Here is a 25,844-nt window from a genome sequence, read left to right on the forward strand (position 1 = left end):
TGTACATATGGCCTTCATAAGAAAGGCCATACAATTTTTATATAGGGAGAGTGAAATATGCCTGTGTATTGCCCCTAGAATTGATGATGCCATCAGAGAAGCTTACACTGCCATTACCCACGCTGCATGCATAATATAGAAAATATTTCTGGTTTTGAGGCTCTTGATACAGCATATGAAGAGAGTGACAGTCAATTACATACTGCATAGAGTAAAACACTATTTTCCCATATTTTTGTCCTTGTTTGCATTAATGATCTTGCCACAATCTCGATTTCCAGAATCAGAAGTGAAAATAAAAAAAGGTTCAAATCTGAGCCTCCATACAATCACAGCCACATGTCAGGTTTGATATAAATTGAGGTATTTTTGGTGTACCTTTTTACAATATTGAATAGAAGAGGGAAGAAAACAGTTTCCATAACAACTATGCTACCACCTCTGAGATAAGTGGCATTTCCTTAAAGCAACACATTGTTCAGCATGTCATATGAATGTTTTGGGCTTGAAAATCTAAATAAAGGAGTGGAGAATCAGCCCTGTTTTAATAATGCTTTCCCACAGTTTCTTATTCATGTGCATTTCACCACAATTGTTCACAGTGGCCCTACAAAATGTAATGTTTTTCTTCTTGTTTTGGAAAGAAAAATTAGTAGACATTTAAAAGTCTAACAGCAAGTAGATCTACAGTTTAACTCAATGAAACAGCAGCTTCATCTTGCTTCAGATGGAGCTGGTTTTGCAGGTTTGGTATTTGTCTTTCTTGATGCGGGGTGTTTCAGGCAGGTCAGTTTTCTCACAGGATGTCAAGGCCAGGAAAACAGTAAACATGTTGAATAACATGAACTGTAGCCTCGTTGGCTGCAGTTGAATTTAGTGAACTATAGAAGGCTTCTGTAACTTGAATATGAGTAACTGCTTCTCTAAGGCCATGCTGCATTTAGCTCAAGACTGAAAGGAAAGGTTATGATCTTTCCACAGCCTAACAGTATGGAGCTTTCTGTATTAAGGTCTAAATAGATGCCTCATTATTAAAACTCAACTTCTTTTCTGAAGTATAAACAGAGAAACATCCATTGTAAGACAGAATGTAATCACCCTGGCTATGTCTTGCGCCAGAGCTATGCAAACGAGGCTACGCGTGAAATATTACTGAGCCTCATTTGCATATCTAATGAGCCGCCATTTTTGCAGAAGAGGCTCTTGCGCAAGAAGGAGCTGTCTACACTGCCCCTTCTTGCGAAAGAAAAACCCTCTTGCGCAATGCTGTTATGCTGATTATTTTCAGGAATAACGGCAATGCGCAAGAGGGGTTATTTTTGCACAAGAAGGGGCAGTGTAGACAACTCCTTCGTGCGCAAGAGCCTCTTCCGCAAAATGGCAGCTCATTAGATATGCAAATGAGGCTCGGCGATATTCCACACTTAGTTTCATTTGCATAGCTCTGGCACAAGATCGCGCCAGTGTAGACATAGCCCCTGTGTTTAGAATATACCCTGCTTTATTTTTTAAGTTTAGTTTTAGCTAGATCCAGTAATTGTATTACTATTGGTAAACCAAAGTACTTTGCATTTACTGCCGCCTCACTTCATATATCCATGGAGTCTCCTAAATCCCTAGTGATATTTTCAATCAGAAGATTATGTATGTAATAACAATAAACCTTTTAATCCCTCAAGTCCTGCAGTTAGCCTCCTGAGGCAGATAATATCTCTTAGCTTGTCAGTGTGACTAGGAAAATACTCTAATCAAATATTCCTCCAGGCTACGCCAGCACATAATAACAGGGATTTTGATGGCTTTATCAGATATGCATCAGAAGGCTCACTTGCACAAGAGGAACAAATAATTTCACTTTAATGCAAAACTTTGGGATACACACTAGGAAAGATAGAAATCAGAAGATAAAAGGGAGGGACACTCCAATGAGATATAGTAAAGTACTTTATATTATATGTCATTTAAATTAAAACATTCTTATTAGCAATTACTGGGGTTTTCATCAAGATTTCAATTGCCCTAGTGGAAATAGATAGTGCATTAGTATCAGCACATCTTATTACATTAATTGAAGTTATAATACTGCCTGCAGCAGGACTGCTCAAGATACGAGAGCTAACAAAATCACACACACAAAAAAAGTCTAGCAAGATCAGGCTAAGTAGGTATGTGGGTTATTAATCTCTGAGGAAAGATTTGAGTAGGTGCTAGTGTACTGAACAACCCACATGGTGTTGAGGTATTGGGCTGTTGATGGTGCTGACTTTAAGATGAAATCTAAAACTGAGATCCTGAGTACCCACGATCCTTAACATTAAAACAACTCTGCAGTCACAGCTTATGCAAGTACATTTCTTGACACTATCCCTTGGGCATACAAATGAAAAAATTAATACGAGACCTATTGTGCACAGGGGAGCCAACAGACTCTTTCAATAGCCCTTGGCAAGGTTGGGGAGGCCTTGCTCTGGACCCCTTTCTGGGCAGAAGAGAACATGAGCTTAGAATTCTTAGAAGGCAAAATGTGCCTGCTGTTCTGTTTATGCTTTGCAAGTTGGCCATGCAGATAGTGTTAATAAAACCATTAAAGGCGTTTTAGGAATGTTTCATGACATTCATTTCATGGAGGTTCTCATAAATAATTTCTACACATTCGGGGATATCTGTACCTACTCCATGACATCTGGACAGATGTGAAAATTCTGGGACTGAGCCAACCATCTGGTGCCCTGTGGAGGTGATGACAAGGTTAGTTTCTTGGGAAAGGTACCAGCCAGTTCATTTAATTAGCTCTCCCAGCAGGTGAATTTATTCACAATTACGCATCCATCTTAAAATAATTTACTAACCCCTTTCTATGACCTGAGACACTGCAGTGATTACAACCAGGAAAAGAGGAACTGTTTTTTTAAAATATCTGCAAAGAACAGCTTGATTCAGTAGAGAAAATATTACCCTGTCCGATTGCATAAGGAGGAAATAAACATTCTGTTGACAAAGTACACAAGAGCTGTAATCGCAGGACAGTGTTTTTACAAATATCTCTCACTTATGTCATGTTTTCACATTTTTGAGAACCTAAAATGTTTGTTCAATTCTAGATTGTGGTTCTATTCAAATATTCAAGTGGATTCAGTTCCTCATAGAACAGAAAGTCAATCTGATGCTTAGTTATTGCCAACAGGTGCTCTGCAAATTTCCCACATTGCTCCCACGAATGCACCTCAGTCTGACCTCTCCCTCCTACACTAGTCTTCATGTTTTCCATATCAAAAAGCTTTCTCAGTTTTTTGTTTTTTTGGTTTTTTTACTGTTCTTAAATACCAGCTGGGGACTAGTTTTAAACCACCGTGTTAATTTCACGTACGATCTGCAGCTAAAATGAACCAAGGACTCCAAAGGAAATAGGGTCAGCAAGCACTTGCCTGAAACAGAATGTAACATTAGCTCTTCCACAACCCCACACCCAAAAGTTCACTGTGAGAACTTGATCCTGAATTTGATCCACTAGCACTAACTCCCTGCAGCCATACAAAACCTCAGTGAAGTCAAAAAGACTCTGATAGGTACGTCATTAGGTGTCTTTTTATGAATTTATTTTGAAATACAGGTGACTAATAGTCATCCAAGACAAACAAAGAACCCAACTCCCCAGCCACAAAACCATCCCAGGTAGAGAATTAAAGGAAAACAGAAAGATCTTGGTACAGGGCTTATTCTGCCTCACTGCTCCGTTAAAGTGCCCTTTTCCAAAGATAAAGGCAAGCAGAAATTCTAAATTCCCTTGTCTCAGATTTAAGCAGGAAAAAAAAATCACATTTACAATGGAAGGAGCTGCAAGACACTGGTACATTTTTGGCTCTCCAGTCTCTCTCAATAGACAGCCCTGAGATCCTCCCTCCTTTTATATGCTGCTGGCTGATTTTCCATAAAGCTAATGGGCTGCAGCTCCTTGTGTTTCCTGCTTATTCACCATCATATCCCATCACAGTGACCAGAATCTTGGGGCTTTCTGTCCCAGGTGTGAAATGAAGAGCCTGTCTGATCACACTCACCTTGGCTAATACTTAACCTTCGCCTGGAACACAGCTCAGGGAGGCCATACCTGCTACCATGCCCAGAAAGAAATGTTTATATTGACATTAGAGAACTTGCAACGGTGATCCATCCTCACCTCCACAATAGGGAAGTGAAAGACTAGTTGAATAGTTGCCTATCCGATAAGCAGATGCTTATTGAACAGTTGACAGGATAGTCGACTAGTTGCTTCCCTCCCACCCTTGCTGCCTCTATCAGAAAGAGGTAGCAAGAGGAGGAATAGGAGGGGGTACTTCAAAGGGGCACTGTCGCTTAAAGCCTGGTGCCAGACCCTGGGCTCCATGCGGTGCTGCCGCTTTGAAATGCTGAGTGCAGCCCAGGGCCAGCTGGGGTGTCCCCAGGCTGCACACCGTGCGTGGAGCCCAGGATCAGCTGGGAATTCCCCAGCTGATCCCAGGCTCCGTGTAGCACTGTCACTTTGAAACACCGCAAGGAGCTTGGTGTCAGGCTCTTTGTGGTGTTTCAAAGCAGCAGCACAGTACAGACCCCGGGCTCCACGTGGTGCTTTCGCCTTTGAAGTGTAGTAGCAGCCCTACAAAGCTATTGCTATACTTCAAAGGCGGAGCTGCCTTATCAACTAATCAAATAGTCAATGCAAAAATGTATCAACTATTCAATTAGTTAGTTAGTCAATAGTTAACATTCTTACTCCACAATTCTACATTTCCTGCATGTCCTGTGTCCATTACCGGCAGGAATTTTTAGCATATTCAGAGGAAAAAGAAACACTTTAAAAAATGTCAAGTGATACATTTAAAATGGCTGACATTTATGACAACACAAAGTAATTTTTAAGCATAGTAATAAATGAAGGCAACTCTAAATGTTTGAAGGAAAATGCCATAATGGCATTTACTTAACAGGCTTTGCCAGCACTGCTATTTTTCATAGAGTCCTGAGAACCTCAATTGATTTTCACATCAGGATTCATAATTTCCAGAAATCTGTGTTTCCAGTAGGACAGTTAACAACACTGGAATTTTTGTTACTCAACCTAAACACACCTGACCTGCCCTGAAATTGACCATGCAACAAATCAAAGTGCATGGGTTTCACATCACTGACTCATCTGTTTCCTTTTCCCTGATATAGTCTTATCACCAAGATCAGCCTGCCCTTCATGTGACAGTGTGTTAAATTATTTTCCTGGAGGCTTTTTCAAGTGTTCCTTGTAGATCTGTTGACACTGAAAGATCACCTAGTTCAGCAGAGCACTGATATTGATTTAATTTGTATTTATTTGTTTGGATGTCTATGAAGAGATAATTAAATTATCTTCTTTTAAAGTGTCAAGCAACTAGACAAAACCTTCCATAGGCGCAGAGTTAGGCCACTGTTGAGTTTTCTGTAAACTCCTTCCTCAGTGCATAATCAGATATAAAAGCAAAATCACCATCACCCACAATACCCAACAGTAATTTATTATGCAGCACAGCAAATAAGAAATAAAGAAAGTTCCTCACCTTCCTTCAATATTGGATCCTCCAGTGATATCTCTTTTTCCAAAATGTGTCTATAAAAGATAAATCTTGGAAGACTCTTTGAAGGTCCAAATATGTCGGCCATATTGGCCCAAAGTAGGGGTGTGAGTTCAATAGTCAAGGGCCTATCACAGGCAGGGGTGCTGGAACAATTTGTATGTGGGGGAGGGAGGGCTGAGAGCTATTAAACCAAAATGTAAACACTTTATATGATGGAAACCACTTCTAGCCATGGAGTGCTGCAGCACCCCCTACAGTCCTAGTTCCAGCACCTGTTAATACTGTTATCTCTTATGGCAAAAGAGATCCGACTCATGGTCTTGCTACCTCTACAACTTGCCTGCCATGGACATATATGTTCTCACTCTTAAAAGCTAAACCCAGCTAATCAGCAATCTCCCAGATCCATCCTGTTTAGTGTTACACACAGGGCCTGCCTTCGGGAAAATGGCACCATGGGTGAATATAAGAAGACAAGAACAGCCATATTGGGTCAGACCAAAGGTCCATCTAGCTCATTATCTTGTCTGCTGACAGTGGCCAATGCCAGGTGTCCCAGAGGGAGTGAAAGAACAGGTAATCATCAAGTGAACCCTCTCCTGTCATCCATTTCCAGCCTCTGACAAACAGGGGCTAGGGACACCATTCCTACCCATTCTAGCTAATAGCCATTAATGAACCTAACCTCCAAGAATTGATCTAGTTCTTTTTTGAACCCTGTTAAAGAGCTGGCCTTCACAAAATTCTCTGGCAAGGAGTTCCACAGGTTGATTGTGTGTTGCGTGAAGAAAAACTTTCTTTTGTTTGTTTTAAACCTGCTACCTATTAATTTCATTTGATGACCCCAAACTTGTGAACGTGTATTTTGGTACCCCTAGCCTCCACTGCCTCCCCACTCATCCTCCCATCACCCTAGTTCCCATTGGCTTGCCATCCATTTCTACCAGGCCCCACTGAGTCCCTCCCTTTGCCTTGAGCTCCCTTCCACGGCCTCACACCCCTGGCCTACCCCACACTTTGCACCTTGACCACAGCCGATGATCCCCATTTGCCCACCCATAGGGCTGTCTCTGGTTACACACAGAATTGTATTTATGTGACAGTACATTGCGTTATGTCTTTGGATCGTGATTCAAGCATGTATATGGGCTGCTGGGAAAGAGTCTGCCATACCAATCCTGCAGTATGATTCAGAGATGGAAGTTAAGCACCCCCTGCTGTTGTGCTTGGAGGTTTAAATTCAACAATGTTGAACGCTCAAGCTTCAAACGCACCCTTCGCTATCACAGAGCCTCTTTCTGCTTCTTTCTTTCCTTAGAACTTAGGCAGGACCAGGCGCTTGGGGGAGGAGGAAATTGCTGTGGGGTGGAGAGAAGTTTGCCAGCATCTCTGAAGTGTAAATATTTTCTATCTGCATGTGTCAGGCTTTTGCAAATATGTTGAGGTTCACAAATTCACTCAGCCTCGAAGCCAACATTCAGTCTGAGTCGGGCCTCCAGTTTGATGTGAATCTGTCATGTGGCACTATTTGGGATGAAAGGTTCTGTGCGGAGAGCTGTTTCAAATGGAGTGAGGTCCGTCCTTAGGAAGCATTAGAATCTGAGATGATCTCAAAAGAGAACAAATCTCCCAAACTCTGCTCTGGAGTTAAATTTTGTGGCATAGGCCTCTCTCAATAGAGGATCAAACCACAAACTGAATCTGAACATACCACACTTGAGGAAAATTTGGTTTCACTTTCAGATCTGACCTCTACAATTCCCAGCCACCTCTAATTTGAATAGCTATTTCAGCCTCTCTGACTAGAACTAATTATTTTTCTTCTTTACAAACAAACAAACAGCACGTAGGCAAGTGGTCTCAGTCTGCTGAGCTCCATCCCTGTATATATATAATCGATTCGTTAAGCTTAACATTTAATAATAGTCACCACGGCGAACAGAAAATTAAGTATAAAATGTCATCCAACAGGCTAACCCATTCAAAGTTTCCCTAGGTAACAGCTTCATTCTGGCATGCTATGTTACAATTATAAGGGGACTATCCACTGTATTAAAAGACCCACCAGAAAACATATGGCCTTTGCTGTATTAAACTGTGATAGTGATTAAAAACTAGAGTGTAGGGGCCATAATCTCAGTGCTTACAATGTCTGTTTTGCAGCACTCCTCAGGGAATTCACAGTTGGCATAGCACCAAGAAGCAGAATTGAATATGGGACCTTTGGAGCTTAGAACATGGGCCTCTACCACATGAGCTAAAGCAAGCTACCTATTAACTAAGGCTGCAAAGGCAACTCATTACTGTCTCTGTAAGGCTGTGTCCAGACTCAGGGTTTTTTTCAAAAAAAGTAGCCTTTTTTCGAAAAAACTTCACCTGCATCTAGACTGCAGCCACGTTCTTTCGAAATTAAATCGAAAGAATGCGGCTTTTCTTTCGACGGTGGTAAACCTAATTCCACGAGGAAGAACGCCTTCTTTCGAAAGTGCTCTTTCGAAAGAAGGCGTTCTTGAAAGCAAACAGGCTTTTTAGAAAGAGAGCATCCAGACTCACTGGGTGCTTTCTTTCGAAAAAGCGGCTTGCTTTTTCGAAATTCCGCGTGCAGTCTAGACGCTCTCTTTCGAAAGAGGCTTGCAGTCTAGACATAGCCTAAGTGGTCTCAGTGCCGCTAGATGGGACAGTGAACCACACCCAGTTGTTACCTACCAGCCCCGTGCTCTAGGAGGGGCCAGGGAGTGACACTCATGGAAAACCATCTCCCTCCTCCCAGCCTCTGGTTGAATCAAAGACAAAGCAATGAAAAGGCCGGGGAAGACAAACCTAAACTCCTCCAGACAAGGATGATAGAGTTAAGGAAACATTTCAGCCTCATCTGCACTGAAGACAGAACAGAGACACGTCTCCATTAGCAGACAGAATGGAGAACAGCTCTTCCAAAGCAGGAACCGCACTGAACTATGGGATACTGAAAGAAGAGAAGCACTGCCTGATGGGAAATCTCTGCTCCAGATGTTAATGAACCCAGGCCTGCTCACACCCAAATTAGTCATTATCAGACCAATTCTAGTAATGTATCCTATTGACATCCAAAATACTGAAACTGCCTAGTTGCATTGTGTGCTCAAGGAACATCACCCATAGCCAGGTGTGATCAGTCTCTATTGTCTCATCTCTGTTTACCTGTAAACAAATCCAGTGTTCTCTTTGAACTATTGTCCTATCCCTATAAAAACTCCTTCCCTTGCCCAAGAGAAACTGTTCTGATACCTGGATTTAAACTGCATCAGTTCCATTGAGATTTCCTCATCTCCTGTTTGATCGTGCTGAGGGCTCTGCTCTTCTTGTCTCCTGCCCTCGACCCCCAACTCCCATCACCATCTAGGAACCCTGATCAGTACAAGCTCCACAGAGTGGTGAGGTCTCTCTCTCTCTCCCTCTTCCCCCACCTCCCAACTACTTCTCTCTAAGCATAGCCTCCTGACTCTGCACTATGTAAACAGTTATATGGTTAGCTAGCCCTAACATTTGTAAACAGTTTCCATTAGATTTAATATTGTAACTGTTTTGTGTGTTTGGCTCCAGCTGGTTGCTTCTCTCTTTTTCTTTCTCATTCATTCACTCTTCCTCAAGGGGTGTTGTTTTGGCTTCCCCATTCGCTCTGCAACAACGCTTCTTTTATCCAAGCTAAAGATCCCTGTAGTGCCCAAAATCCTGTGGGGTTTGCTCATCGTGTGGTTTACCAGCAAATGACTGTGGTGGGAAAGTGGAGATAGGGAGGTGCTGAACCTGGGGGCATATGAGGATGGCATGTTAAAGTGCTGTTAAATCCAGCCCACTGAGTCCAAAGGCACATGAGGGTGCAGTGTGGCATTGCTGTTAAACCCAGCCAGCTGAGTCCAGGGACATATGATGGGTCAGCTTGTGAGTGCTGATTAACCAGTCATCTCAGGTGTGCTCTGTTAGTGGGTGTGAGTGTCTGTGTGTGTTAGTAAGGTGGGAAGAACCCCATCCAGAGGAACCTAATTCCTGCAGAAGAGCTCTATTGTGAGGGGGAATTGGCGGCAGGGAGAATTTAGCTCCATATGAGAGCGCAAGTAAGCACAAGCAGTACACTGATATAATTGTTAATTTCCCCCCAGCCCCATAAGAGTAACCCTAATAAATTAGCATACCCCAGAGTATTGGGCTAAGTTGGTAACACAGTAGGTGTGTGGGTTACATAGGCTCTATGCTACCCCCTCTCATCTGAGTCCCTCCACACACACCACACACCAGAGCATCTAAAAGGTTTATGTGCCCAGAGCACCCTGTCCTCCGACAAACCTTGTCTACGTGACAGCCTTTAAGGGTTTGTCCATATGGCAAAAAATAAATCCTTTGGCAGTGAGTATCTGAGCCCGGAGCTTCAGACTTGGGCTCATGGGGCTTGTACCACAGTGCTAAAAATAGCTCTGCCAAAAGTGGGTTTGTGGCTAGAGCAAAGGCTCTGAGGCTGGGGAGGAGTGTGAGTGTCAGAGCCGAGGTCCCAGCCCACATCTGAACATCTATGGGTCTGGTTTGAATGTTGTTGTGTAAGCTCAAGTCCATAGGCACAAGCGCTGAGCCTCCCTGCAACAGGTTGGTGTGTTTTGTACTATGTAGATGTAACCTCTGAATATGTCTCCACTCTATATGAAAACCAGGCTCCAACTCAGGTTTGAGCCCAAGTCCCCTTTCCATCCACACATTAATCAGACAGACTCAGGGTCTGGATCCCAGACCCTCTGAGTAATCCACATTGCAATAAAAAACCAGGGTACCATGTCTCAGAGCCTGGGCCAATTGACTCAGGCTCAAAGGGCTACAAGTTACAGTATAGACATCACTAAGGGAGGCCTATGTATACTTAATCCTGCCTCTTGAAGTCTTTTCCAGCCCTACATTTCTACAAATCTATGACCACCACTCCACATACATTAGAGGGGCCCTGAGACTGGCTTAATGCTTTGGGGCTGTGTTGGCTCCTGGCTACCCCCAGAATTGACTGGAACTGAGGCAGTGGTGTAGCCAGAAAGGGACACTTGGATTGGTCCTGACATCAGATGGGTGGCCAATGATGTGGGGGTGGGGACGGAGCCTGGAGAGATTGGGCCGCTTCTCACCAACCAGCCTTAGAGAGAGTGGGATGGGATGAGGCCATGGGGGCTTGCTGGTGGGGAGCTTGGGGCTAGGCCACCAGGGCTTGCCCAGCTCCAGCAGCCTGCTGCTCCTGACAGCATGGAGTGGAGTTGGAGTGCTGGAGCTTTTCCTGCTCTGGCTGCCCACAGCTGCTGATGGGGGGGGGGGGGGGGGGGGGGGGGGAGGAGCAGCAGGGCTTACCCCAGGTGAGAGCAGAGAGTAGACAGCAGGTAGGTGGGCCTGGATCCTAAGTAAGTGGGCCATGGCTCACCCATGGCTACGCCACTGATCTGAGAAGACGTGCTGCACCCAAAGTGGTAGAATACATTTTCATCGGGGCTGGCCCTCAAGGAATTACAAACCAGAGCTTTCTGGCATTCAGAGTTGCGTATTCAAGCAAAGGCTGTGCAGGGATGAACACTGGAGTTGATTAAAGCATGTTTGAAGTTCTGTGGATGACAGTAAATAGCCTTGATTCTTCAGTTCAAAGATTAAGGGAAAAGCCACCATTTAACATGCGGTAGAACTCAAAGGAGGTAAATTGGATGGGATGCACTGTCATTTCACTTTATGCCTTTATTCAGTTGTGCTTTCATTTTAAATCAAGAGATTATTTTTGTAGTGTAGTATATTTCTGTGCTCCGATTCAATGATACGCAGGCAGTTAAGAAAATCAGGCCCTGATACGAAAGTGTCACTAAAATCACAGCTGAGAACTACATTAATTCAGACTCAGTTTTAAAGATCTTTTCAAAGCAAAAAAAAAAAAAAAAAATTTTTTTGGAAAGTTAAACATGGCTTAACGATCAGTATGCAACCACTATCTGTAAAGCATGACTGTGTGAGATAAATATAAGTGGTCTAAAGCTGAACAATTCTATTTGTATAAAAATAAAGGAAGCATGTTTCCAGCTTTGATACCATGTAACACCTGGAAGCTGAGCTATTGTACTTTGGTGGCTCTCTTTATTTTAAATAACATTGAAAAGAAACTAGACAAGACAGTTGCTGAGCAGGAATATCTTGCTTACTGACCATACTTCATGTAAACACGCATTTTTTGTGTGACTTCAATCGGTAATGGTTTTTCATTAGTTTGAAGCACAACATTTTCATTTGGAAGCACCTATTCAAAATACAAGTCCTCAAGTTTCCAATTTGCAGATCAATCCCTATAAATTGATTCTGCACATGTTCCTGGCTAATACATGGAATACACTTACAACAGGTTGCTGTATTTACAAGCCCTATGTAAAGCACCTGCTATTCAGGAACAAAGGTCTACAGACATATTTTAAAAGCAAACAAAAGAACAAAGGGCCCGATTCTTCTTTCATTTTTACTGATGTAAATGAGGATCGAATTGTGACTTCAACAATGTTATGTCTGACTTACTCTGGTGTAACTGAGAGAAGAACCAAGCTCAATATTTTGAAGTTCAAGATGAAGCCAAGTCTACATGAAAAACTTTGGTCAACTCTGGTTACATTGGAATAAAGCTTCTGCAGTTAGTATATTACTTGTGTACATGCATACTTGTCTCTCTGTGTTGGAGCTGTGCATACTCCCCAGGAGTGAGAGTCAATACATAGTACTGGCCACCACGGGCAGGTAGGAGTGTGCAACTTTCCACTGTCCAGAACACTGGTTTTTGGGAACTTCTGGCAATTCATGATGTGGCAGAAACATGTTGCACAGGAGTGACTGAGAACAGGGGTTCAGCTACTTAGGGTGTATCTAGACTATAGGTGTTTTTTTTTAAGTGACCTTTTTTCGAAAAAACTTCCCCTGTGTCTAAACAGCTGCCAAATTCTTTCGAAATTAAATAAAAAGAACACAGCATTTTTTTTGACTGTGGTAAACCTCATTTTACTAGGAAGAACACCTTTTCTGGAAAGTGATCTTTCGAAAAAAGGCGTTCTTGAATGCAAACATGGCTTTTTAGAAAGAGAGCATACAGGCTGCCTGGGGGCTCACTTTTGAAAAAGCGTCTCGCTTTTTCAAAAGAAGTGGTTGCAGTCTAGACGCTTTCTTTTGAAAGAGACTTGTAGTCTAGAGTCTAGATGTAGCTTCACTGTCCAACTGTCTCCTCCTTATCTGGTTCAAATGTTCCACAGATATGGAGGGGAACCTCCCCCCCTCAAAGCCACAATGTAGCAGCTGCAAATCAAACACAGTGGTGCCATGATCAATATAGTCACTATGGAAAGTTAAAGTTGAGATTTGGAACTCCCTTCCCTTGCTCCTCTAGAGGTTTAAGGAAGATGTGCTTATTGATATTTCTGCTGGGGAATACTTGTGCATGGTACCACTCAGAGCACCAGCCATGGTGAGCAAGGCCCACAAGAGGGGAGGGAAATGAAGAGGGAACTACTGGGCCTCATGAAACTATGGATATAAGGCAATGAGCCTGAATACTGGCATCATTTTTCACAGGGAATGGGGGTTTTAGGTGGTATCTCATGCCCCAGGGTAACATAGGCAGAGAGCACAGCCGCTGCTGTTGGCGCCCCGAAGCTTGCCAGACACATATGAGCTAGCCTATTTATGGCAATGGTGCCTGCTGAAGTTACTGCTGCTTGGCATAAAAATCTGTCCTACCAAGGCGGAAGGAGTAAGGCTGCCATCCCTAAAAACTTCCAGGAGAGGACTACAGAACACCTCCCTGAAATCTGCACTGAGATCTCTCAAGAGGAGTCAAGGGGCATCTTTATATACTTAAACAAACTGTCCCACATCCCTCCTCCCTCTCCCCTCCCCCCCAGGATCCTGCTTACCTCTTCAGAGGGACAAAAAGCAAGTAACCATGCTACCTCTGTTTGTTGCACCACTTCTTCTTCTAATATGCTAATGAAAAGTCAATATCTGTGTCCTTTTAGGCTGGGGGCGACATCAGCGAATCATTTACACTCTTATCCCAGGTTCCTTCCCCAGCAGTAGGTTGCTTGACTGCTGGTAGTGAGTGGGCTGCAATGGAGTCTCCAACAGGTCCTGGCTTATAGAGTAGCTGGACTCCCGAGCCACATGTCTCATTCTCATCATCAGCATCATCTTTTCTGTTCAGGCAGGGGTTAGCGGGTGGGTTGGTGATGAGGTCTCTGGGAAGTACAGCATGCATATCTGTAAAAGCAGCAGGTCTATGACTCAACTATTGGCCACCTGACCCTCTGACATGCCTGACGCACTTCCTTTGTTTTCATATGGCCCTGCTACTAGACCCTGACATGCTTTTTCTCCTGCATCCTCCTTGCAATCTGCTTGTGGATGTCCACATTTCCATGGCTGGTCTGTAGTTGTGCTTGAAGGCTCTTCTCCCGAGAGGCCCAATATTTCCTGTCTATTCCAAGCAGAAAGCATCTGGAGTGTATCTCTGGCATGGCCAAGTGGTCTATAATGCAATAGAGAACTGCTAAGTGTACTTGTCAAGCTGTACGATCAGGAAAAAGCATTTCAAAATGTTGCAGGGGTTTAAAGTGGAAGGAGCCTTTCTGGTTTCCATGGCCCTTTGCCAGTGGAGTCCATAGTTGTGATCAAAGTGGTCAGTGTTGTTTATTGTGGGACAGCTGCTGGGGGACCATTAGGGCTAATGTAATGTCTACATTCATGCTGTGTCAGCTGCAGTACATCAACCATAGCATCAGAGAAGTAGGGATCCTGCATCACTGTAACGGGGCACTTACGTCAGTGAGAGACAAATTTAAGTGTAGACACATGCACAACTAGGTTGACTAAAGGCACCTTATATTGACTTAACTTTGCAGCCTAGACCAGTATTCACTGTAAGCTGTGTGCTCATGAGACTAGAGAAATTCAGATGCTGTCCAGATGATTAGCAGAGCCTCCACAGCTAGGTTTTGTGTTTCTGTTGGTGGTGCGCCATGCCTCATTGCACATATCAAATTATATGGCACAGGGATGGAAAAGATTAGAGGGAACACTGATCTAGATTACGTCTTAAAATGGGAAAATAATTTAAGAGCTCTCATCATAATTATGCAAATGCGCACAAGGCTGGTTGTTCAAAGTTCAGCATTTGCAGATGCATGTTCAACAGGGTGGAGAAAAATTGACAATTAAAAAAAAATTAAATTATATTTTTAAACATTTATATTAAATATTTTTATTTGTTTTGAAATAAGCTATTTCTAAATAAATTTCAAATTGACAATTTATGTTGTGTCCTAATCTTATAATCAGTTAAAAGCATTTAAATTAAATAAAAATGAATAATTTTAAGAGCACAGGTTAGCCAAGTTTTAAAGAAAGTACTGAATCAGTGTAGAATTTCTAAACTATCTTTTGACATTAGTAAGTAACCTCTGATGCAAATCCAAAGAGAATATTTTCTTCATATCTAGTTGAGTTCAGGGATTCCTCTTCTAATCTATGAATAAAAACTGGGTTTGACAGGTTAATATCTAATATTTCTAATAATTACAAGGTCATAGTGATCAGAAACAATCAGTTCAATTCACTAATTACCCATAATACTTCCTTAATGTTTTAAATGAAAAATATGTGTTTAAAAACATTTTTCTTATGTATCTAGCACTTTTAAGATAGTTTTATTTAGTAAAAATAAAAACTGTTCATTTTTAATTGAAATTGATTTTTCCAAGCTAAATATAGCTTGACACAAATCACAAGTAAAAATAATCTAATAAATAAATAAATATATTATTTTATAAAACGAAAAATGGAAACATTAAGAATCTGGATAAAACTAAGATATGTAATTGCTTATGTGAATAGGTATTCATATCATGTATCTTCTGAGTTACCAAATTTAGTGCAAAGCCTGTGTTTAGTTGCAAAAGAACATATTTTTAATGATTACCAACCAATGAGAATCAATCTTTTTAGGAAAATTACTAAAAAGCTATAAACATATGTCCCATTTGTATGCATAAATCAGATATTTGTCCACTCCCATCCATTTAGATACCTAACAAGCCATATGCGCCCACATGCTTTGTGCTCTCAGATCTGCTAGTTGCATTTATAAGTTAGATGCACATGTATGTCTGTGCCCAATTGCATGTGCTAACTGTAACTTTGAAAGCCTGGCTGTTAATTCTGAGAATGTGGAATGCGCCATTGTTTGTACAATGGCAAAGAAAAGCCAGAGACCTAGCACAGTTGTCCTGAGCAAACTTTTTTCCCCCAAATTACAGCTGAAATAACAGTAACATTTTGAAAACAGACATTAATCAAAATAGCAGATTTTTCTTTAGTGTTCAGTAATTAGCAGCTCTGCCAATTTCCAGTCTGTGCTAGAGAGCAGACTAGATGATAGGCTGGTAGAAAATTTGTTGTGACTGACCCATGGAGGTACATATCCATCCACACCTCCTGACCAGATTATAAATTAGCTCTCACAGAGAGGTTTTGGTAAATAAAGGGGTCTTTCAGCAAAATAAACCCTCTTTACAAAAATACTTGGGCAAAATCTTGACACCCTGGAAGTCAATGGGAGCATTGCCATTCCCTTTCACGTAGCCAGTATTGTGTCCTCAGTTCTAATAATACCGAGTCCCGCACTCCCACTCCAAGTCTAATTTTCAGGAGTTTTTTATGTTACCTACTAGATTCTTGTAGCAGACAGACAACAGCTTCCTCTAACTCAGATAACATTTGTAATCACTGGGCATGTGCATCTGGATTCTATTAAATCCTGAATAAACCTGACAATGTGTATCTCGGTCACCAAATCAGAAGCGAAAGTGCCATCACTAATTTTAAGTTCTTTTGTCAACTGAGGCACAGATTGTGCTGTGTAAAATTCAACAAGACTATTCAAATTCATAACTTACTCACAAGTGTCTTCATTGTATAAGGGCCTCGGGTTATTCCATCTTAAAGAATGCTCCTAAACTGAACCAAAACACTGATATAAATTGCGACTGGCCAGATGCACTCTCACGGTCAGGAATAAGGAAATCTAAACTCACTGGAAAAGAGGGAAAAGAGAAAGATTTACTTTCTCTATAGCACATTCATAAAGATTAATGGTCACACGTTAGTCCTGAGGGCCAAGATTAATGATTTGGGGCTTACAATCACACATGCTAGCTTTGCTGTTATGACAAATTGTACTTCTTCTGAAGCAGCAGGTAGAGTCCAGACTCAATAATCTATTAACTGAGTGGAGGGATCATGATCACGGGGAAAAAATAGTTTCTTAAAATGGTGCAGTCTGTTAAAGATCATAGCCAAAAAGCAGAGGTAAAGGTAGCTGACCTTTTCCGGTCAATGCATCATACTGCCAGATGAGACCCCTGCTTACAGCTCTCAGGTGGAGTCTTTTCTTGCCTGAGGTACTGGGGAGGAAGTGTGCTGGGGAGCCAGTGTATTGGGGACGGAGAGCACTTTGCCCCTGGGGAGAGTGGGAGGCTTGCATCCCTCTGCTGTGATTTATCTGGCTGGTGTGAAAGAAATTGGAACTGATTGAAATTATTTCAAAGGGAGGCCCATTTCTCCATTCGAAGGGAAAGGTTTCTGTGATGCCTGGCCTTAAGCAGGTGAGGGAATCACATGGGGGACTTTCACCGCTTTCCTCAGGGGAAAATAGCAGGGAAACTAAAAAATGTAAAGTAGAAGCTGACATTTCATCCTTAGCCTGTTTTCTTATGCCAAGGTACAGGAAGGGTCTTGGCTCGCTGTCAAAGCCTCAATGATGTTTAAAAACACAGGGCATGCCTGACCTTCCATTGTGGTGTGCTTCATTAAGTTATTTACACAAATGGGACTACCGGTCCCATTTTGCACCCAGTTTGTGTTAGTGTAAATGACTTGACAAAATTCAGAGCAACAGAAAACCAGGCTGTCTGAGTTCAGTGTCTGCATTACATATCAATTCTGTCTGAGCCAATGGTGTTGGAAAAGGGTGGCCCGGGGGCCAATGTCCCCATCACATTTACTGGTTGTAAGCATGAGCGATGAGAGAACTGGAGTGGAAAGATGTGAGCAGAAAGTGAGGTTCTTGTGGGGAAGAAGTGGCACAGGATCAGAGCCACAGGGGAAGGCTTGACACGAGGGAGGGGGACAAGGAGAAAATGGCAATGCTGGAGGGCTGGGCCATGGTTCGGATACCTGTGGCCTCCTCATTTTTAGGGAACGTCTACCACTCCTGCTGTAAGCTTAAAATCTATTGAGTAATCGTGAGTCTCTGTACTACACATATGCTTCTTCTGTCATTGGTACAGATACCCAAACCTAAAAAGGAGCTTCTGATATATTACAAAGAGTTTTCTGAAAGACAAAACACTACGCACAACATTGCTTAGGCAACTGACTCACTGTACTGCCTTTGGATGAAACTGAGTGAAACATTCTTCCATTCCCCAAATGTTTGAGAACATCTCTAGCTTACTGCCAGGTATTTTGATAACTGTAAGAGAGGTTATTGAATTCCAAACAATAGTCCTTCATGCTACAATCTGACTCCTAGTTTCCTTGTTAATTTTTTTTTTAAAGGACACAGCTTGTCACAGCTAGGTGCTTCTAGCTGGACTAATTAATAAACAAACAAATGGTGCTCATTAGTACCTTTCTGTTTCTTTTGGTCACCTGTAAGTGAGGGAAGAGGATTTCTGTGAATCTTCCAATAAATGTTGAGAGCCGGGTAAGGAGGAAACAAAGAGAAATATTTCAGGTGTTCTCTCCCTTTCAAAAGAATACTACTGAATTGTCTGTTGTGCTTTTAACTATAGTTGTTCAAGGAAGTATTTGCTGGCTGTGTCTAGACTACAAAGTTCTATCGGAAAAAGATACGCAAATTGCAAATCGCAATTTGCATATCTTTTTCCGCTTTTCTTCCAAAAGAGGCTTTTCTAACAATTGACCCATCTACACAGGGACAAATGTCAGGAAAAAACCCTCTTTCGGAACAACCCTTCTTCCTCATAGTACGAGGTTTACAGGGATGCCAAAAAATGCATCTGCTTTTCCAAATTTTTTTTTCCGGAAAAGCAGATGCATTCCTTGTATGTGGCAGAGCGTTTCCAGGGTATTCCGGAAAAACTCTGTAATCTAGATATACCCGCTGTGAAATACCAGAGCATATTAAGACAACATGCAGCCCAAAAGGATAAAAGGATTGATGGATGCATACAATCAGACTGGGTTTTTTATTACTAATATGAGAACAGGTATCAGTATATTTTAGGTAACATTGGAGGGATAATCCCTGTTGGTTAAGGCTGTTTCATAAACTACTGATAAGATGACACATCTGTTGACTATTCCAATATCTTTTTTATTTATCAAATTTGATCATTTTCTTCCTTTTCATTTACACGCAGTTTGACACCTCCACCCCCCATAAACATCTACAATGAGTTGTGGCCATCAGTACTAACAATTGTCCCACAACCCCTCCTCTCTGTCTCCTTGTAGGAACTCCTCTTACTGTCCAATGGTCAAAGTAGCAAGCTCAGTTACTGACATTCATGCTCAGTGACTTTATTGCCTTTATGGACTCCGAAGAATTGGTTGTGCAATAATTATCCTTCCCACAGGCATCCCCTTAATGTTCTTCATAAATAAAAGACAATTTGTTCCAACAGAGAGGATAAAAGTATTAAAACCACCACCAACACTGTTCAAAAGGAGAAAATAGAAGTCATAAAATCAACTCATCTTTCTCCTCTCTCTGAGAAGCTCCTCCCTGGCTGGGGGAAAAGTTGTTCCTATAGCAAATTGTCCTCCTCCAAATGCATAAGCAAAGACCAGCATGAATGAACATTGCCTGTGTCAACATTAAGTCCCATGAGTTTCAACTCCCGCCCCAATAGCATCTACTGAGTAGAAGACACCCAGGCTACGTCTACACTGGCCCCTTTTCCGGAAGGGGCATGTAAATTTCAGCAGTCGTCGTAGGGAAATCCGCGGGGGATTTAAATATCCCCCGCGGCATTTAAATAAAAATGTCCGCCGCTTTTTTCTGGCTTTTAAAAAAGCCGGAAAAGAGCGTCTAGACTGGCCCCGATCCTCCGGAAAAAGTGCCCTTTTCCGGAGGCTCTTATTCTTACTTCAAAGTAAGAATAAGAGCCTCCGGAAAAAGGCGCTTTTTCCGGAGGATCGGGGCCAGTCTAGACGCTCTTTTCCGGCTTTTTTAAAAGCTGGACAAAAGCGGCGGACATTTTTATTTAAATGCCGCGGGGGATATTTAAATCCCCCGCGGATTTCCCTACGACGACTGCTGAAATTTACATGCCCCTTCCGGAAAAGGGGCCAGTGTAGACGTAGCCCCAGGGTACATCTAGACTACAGGCTTTTGTCGACAGATACTGTTGACAAAGCTTCTGTCGACAAAGAGCATCTAGACTACATCCAGTTCTGTCAACAAAGCAAGATACTTTGTCGACATGATAGTGTAGATGCAAAGGACGGTGTAGATGCAATAACGCCTTCTGTTGACAGAACTCTGTTGACAAAAGGCATCATTCCTGGTAGAATGAGGTTTACCGTCGTCAACAAAACTGCCAAGTTCTGTCGACGTTATGGCGATATAACTCGGCGGTAGTGTAGACACAAGTATAGTTTTGTCAACAAAAGTCCACTTTTCTCAACAAAACCTGTAGTCTAGACACACCCTCAGTGTTTTGGGAAGGCAATGTTAGCATAGCACTTGAGGGAATCATGCTACTGGCAGGGACAGGAACTACCAGGGGATGAGCTCTGTGTGTGAAGATTTCAGCCTTTTACAGAGATCCTGCAGATGTCAGTGTATGAAATACATTCTTGGTTCTTGAGACAGCTATGGGTATGTCTACACTACAGTGTTTTTCCAGAAAAATGGTTGTTTTTCCAGAAAAACTACACTTATGTCCACACTGCAATCACATTCTTTTGACAGAAAGTTGAAAGAATGCAGGGGTTTTTCTGACAGCCGTAAACCTCCTTCTATGAGGAAGAAGTGTTTTTCCGAAAGAGCTCATTCAGAAAAAGGCATGTCTGAATGGAGAAGAGGGATTTTTTTTTGAAAGAGGAGGCCTCCAGGAAAAAGCACAGGTGCCCTGATGGCCACTCCATCCATAGTAATCACAACTTAAATGTGAAATAGCATCCAACATATCTTTTCAAAAGATACATCCACATTTCGAAAAGCAGATCACTTTTTCGATGCACTTTGCTGTGTGGATGCTCTCTTTCGAAAGAAGTTTTTCCGAAAGATCTCTTCCAGAAAAGCTTCTTCCAAAAGAAGCGTACAGTCTAGACATAGCTTCTGTGGTTGGAGGGCCAAAACCCCTGATCGGTCTTTAGAGATGTAAATCAAACCCAGCAACCTCTCCATCCTTCAAATCTCCACACATGCAAACTCATAGGCTACGTCGACACTGCAGGCTTTTTGTGCAAGAATGGCTGTTCTTGCACAAAAACTTGTGGAGCGTCTACACTGAACGTGTGTTCTTGCGCAAGTAAATTTACAGTAAAGCGTTGGAACAGAGGGCTTCTTGTGCAAGAGTTATTCCTCTCCCCATAAGGAATAAGCCCTTTTGCGCAAGAGCTCTTGCGCAAGAAGTCAGTGTGGACAGGCAACAGGGGTTTCTTGCGCAAGAAAATCCTAGGGCTAAAATGGGCTAAAATGGCCATCAGAGCTTTCTTGTGCAAGGGAGTAGATACACTACCATGGATGCTCTTGAGCAAATGCACATCTCCTGCGCAAAAGCACATGGCAGTATGGACGCACGCTTGCCCAAGACCTTTTGCGCAAGAACTCTTGTGCAAAACATTTCTTGTGCAAAAAGTCTGCAGTGTAGACATAGCCTTAGTGTGTTTAGCAATACCCAAAGGCTTGGGAGGGGCTGAGCATCCAACCCCTACTGCCACTGAGCGAAGTTTACCAGAAAGGCACAAAATTCTTATCTGGCTGAGGACTACCAGCTCTTGCACCCCATAATATTGTACTTCGCAAGTAGGCAGAAACTTCAACTCCAGCAGTAGGACTCTTCTACTGCAGTCAAGATGGGGAAGAGGCAAGAAGAGGCAGGCTGCAATTATCACTGTGGTATTACACTCCATATTCTTCATAGTAATATTATGACATGAGTGTTACCACTATAATGTATTGAGATGTATGTAATTGGACTAGAGTTTATTTGGGTTTCAAAATGGAGTCTGTGAGTCAGCCATGTTGGTGTACAATCCTATCAGCATATTACGGGGTGAAGGTGGGGTTCTTTGTCTAAGGTTTCCTGCCATTTACAGGGATGTACTCAGCACCAATGCTTTGCACCTAGCACCAATAGGTTGCACTCCATCCCAAAAGAGCTGCACATGACCCTAAAAGCTCTGCACACTACCTGAAAGGTGGTGCACTCAGCCCTCATGACATTTTCCCGCCTTAAAGTCTTTATATACCTCGGTCATGATCTAGTTCAGGTTCCTTCTCCTTCCCAGTTCCAGATCCATGTTCGTCCCTTGTGCTCTGAGAGAAGGTTCCTGGTATGCATGTTGTATGTTCTCCTGTTAGTCTGTGAGTGATTGAATAGTGTGTCCATAGTGGGTGTAGATAGTAGTTGTTCTGCCTTTGTGGGGCAGCTACATGTGGAGAGGTCCCATGTTAGTGGTTACAGCCCAGCGCAGTGTTAACTACTGCGGGCCTATCCAATGCCATATTGGATTACCAGTGGAGAGCAGAAGGTTCTTCGACACAGAGTCCAGACCACTGCACCTGCCAGGCCGGAGGATCCTGACCAGACCAGAGCTGAAGAGCCTTGGAATATTGTCATGGGATTGCCTCACCATTCCTCTGCCGAGGCTTTATATTAGCCAACACATTTGAGGTCGTGCGCACCGAGACCTGTCTATTCAATTCAGTGAATGTAATGTATCCATCTTTTGTATTGGAGATATACTGTCTCCTTTCTCTTCGGGTTTAGGGTGGGACTTATACTCAAGGTCGATATTTTATGTGTTGTCATTTCAAATTATTCAATATATGGTTTGGCCCCATATCTTGACTCTGACTGTTTTATTTCAAAACCTATTACTGGTGATAGATACAGCTTCGGGTGTTCCCTTCTTCTGGGACCTGGGACAATTAACATCTCTGAAAGTTAGGGAGTGCCTAATTAGAACACTAAATTAATCGTTACTGCGTCCCAGGGTAACATGAGTATGGCATAACTATGATATATTTTATGCAAAATACGTCAGGTGAGATATCATTGAAAAGGTTTTGATTTACCAAATATGATTATCCTATTTGTATGCATGTCATATTTTGATATCTGAAGTTAGGAATACTACTTATGTGTCTGTCACACATGTGTTTACACCTGGGGAATGCCTACTAGATAGAATGCAATCAGTCTAGATGGTTGGCTGGGAAGGACCATTAGGGATAACAACTGGTCTTAGAAGATCCTCATCTCCCCCTGGGAAGCCTTCCTGAGGATGCTATAAACAACCTCTGACTCATGCTGGTTATGGCCCTACACAGACATGTGACCAAGTCACTTGGTACTGAACTCCGTCACAGAATACCAGTATTTTTCCTCTGAAAGGTATGAGAAATAAAGTAAAAGCTGTTTAAAACAGAGGAGTAACATCATTTCAGTTTGTCTCTGACCCCCACTCAAAGAGACATTTTGAAATATCTGAATAACAAGGACTGAACTGGGGAGAAAGACAGGACCCAGGCTAGAGGGATTTCTACCCTGTGAAAGGAATACCTGGGGTTATAGACTGCAAGCAAGTGCAACGTGCCCTCAAGAATCTCAGCAAACTGCCTAAATCAGCAATTAGGGAGAGATTTAGCTACACACATCCAATCTCTTTAGAATATTAAATTTACATTGCATTTTTTGTTTTATTCACTAGGTAATCTGTTTTGATTTGTTTGCTATCCTTTATTATAATTAGAATATATCTTTGTCATTAATAAACTTGTTTTTATTTTGCCTAAAACCAGTGTATGTGTGGGAAGAAGGGAAGGAAATCATAACCTAGGACAAAAAAGAGTGTATATTCCTCTCCACACTGGCGGGGGCTGGGGGGGGGGGGAAAGAGGAGGAGATGAATTTCAGGAGTGTATACTATTCAAGTCTCTGTGCAGTGCAAGACAGTATAATTTGCAGTTTATCTTCCAGAGGGGTATGCACTTGAGTGGCTGGGTAGTTCCTTAGCTGAAGCCTTCCTGTGCAGAGCTGATCAGTGTCTGTGTGTTTCTGCAGCTGGGTGTGTCCCTACCTGTGTATGTGCTGGTGAAAATGCAGTCTGAAGCCTGGAGCAACTTGTCATAGCAGTACAGTGTGAAAGGAAACCCAGGCTGGTGAGTCAGGCAGGCTCAGTGGTGACCCAGTTCTAGGTAACAGCCAGGTAGCACCCAGTTCCAGGGAACCTGTTACAATCACACACATCTTTGACAGACAATTAATAAATGTTGCGGTATCGCCTAAAGATTCATCTGACGACTCATGTTAAAATCCTCAGGTTGGTTCTGGGCATGGTGGTGTACTCAGGTGGTCAAAAATACCTCAGAGGGCTGCTCTGCAAATGTCCTGGATCTATTAAGAAGTATAGGAGGTAAATGTTACATTTTAGAGGTCTTTGTTATCATTCTTTTATTTCTCAGTGGAAAGCAGCTATTTGGGGGAAGTGACAATGAGTTTAATTTCAGTTTGTTGAGGCAAGCAATGGTGCCACATTAAATGGGGTTTTCATTCCTGAATTTTTTTTAAAAGCCTGCATCTTAGAAAGGCATTAGCAAGTCTTTTTTACAAGCTGTACTCCTGTCCACACAACTGACAAACAATCCAGTGAATACAAAGGAAAATACAAGGCAACCATCTCTTCAGAAAAAGAGAGGTAGAATTCTTCCTTTTGTAGCTCAGATAAAACCAACCCCCCCTAGTATTTCACTTACAGAAATTAACTATTGTGAATATCTTTCTGCTCTGCAGCCTCCTTCCGTTCTTTTTAAGATAATATTTACTGGAAAAGTTTTGCTTGTGCCATTCCTGTTCAGGGATGGCTAATCTGTGATTCCATGTAGTTTAATCACATTTTTTTCAGTTCCCTATTGACAATAGTGGTGTGGAACAAATGAAAAATCTATCATTCAAAGCAATACCCTACCCACTTAACTCAAACTGACATAGGAAACATTGCAAGCTAGAGCTCAGACAAGTTTAAACGTACTCTATTAATGGATGACATTTTTAACAATAGAGCTATTGGACCCTGTTGGAAATAATGGGCCGTAATCATGGCAGGAATTAGTGCACACGACAGGTGATTATGTTCTGGAAATGTTCCAAGACCATCTGTGTTGAGTCATATTATTTGTAACCTCTATAATTATAGCTTTTTCAAAACAATTTTTATTTGGAATTGGGGAAAGCCAGTGCAATGGGGACAAAAACAATCACTACAATTTGCCAGAAGAAAGAAAATGTGTCAAAGCTAGAACAATGCTGCCCTGTTTTCTGAATCCCCAGCTTAGACTCCCTTGTTCTATTAAAAGAAACCCTAATGTAATCACTATCACTTTTTTTAAATTCTCTCTCAGTTTAATTACAGCACCTGCTTACAAATGAATGGTCCAGCAAGTATCTGCCTAATGCTTGTGGAAGGAATTTTTTCCGAAACATCAAAATGGCCGAATGTGCAAAAGCTGAGTCTGTTTACTGGATGTATTTGAATGTTACATAAGCAGCACTAGAGTTAAACCAAAATAGGAGATGGAAAAAGAAATTTCCTTTGTTTATAAACATCCATAATAAATATTTTAAAGCACACACAAACACACTATTGTATATTTATTTTAGAATAATCAGACTGCTATAGGCACAAGCCCGATTAACTCCATGATCTTATTGCTATTGTCCTTGTCCTCATTTTTTCCTTTAGTTGGTTTTGTTACTCTCACATGTCACATATGGCTAAAATTAGATTGTGAAGTCTGCAGAACAGGGACCATGTCTTAGTTTTGTAAAGAACTGAGAACACTTTTGGTTGAGGGTATAAATAACTTCTTTCAGTCACTAATCTTATGTGCACTGGCATTGTTGAAAGAGTCCAATTTTGGCTTTTTTATTCTCTTCCTTAAATCATATTTGAATACACATTTTAAGAGCTGATGAATAGGGAATGGATAAA

The 25,844-nt window shown here is 42.0% G+C and overlaps 1 long non-coding RNA gene across 1 annotated transcript in view; it reads right to left on the reverse strand.

Moving 5' to 3' along the window:
- Nucleotides 1-25,844, reverse strand: part of LOC112546285 (uncharacterized) — a 108,964-nt gene that overhangs the window by 39,118 nt on the left and 44,002 nt on the right. Inside the window, exons 3-4 of the long non-coding RNA XR_012901440.1 lie at nt 16,550-16,686; nt 13,514-14,124 (exon numbers count right to left, since the gene is read on the reverse strand). This is a non-coding gene — a long non-coding RNA (uncharacterized LOC112546285). The remainder of the gene's footprint in view (nt 1-13,513; nt 14,125-16,549; nt 16,687-25,844) is intronic.

Source organism: Pelodiscus sinensis, chromosome 2, assembly GCF_049634645.1.
Source record: "Pelodiscus sinensis isolate JC-2024 chromosome 2, ASM4963464v1, whole genome shotgun sequence".
NCBI lineage: Eukaryota > Metazoa > Chordata > Testudines > Trionychidae > Pelodiscus > Pelodiscus sinensis.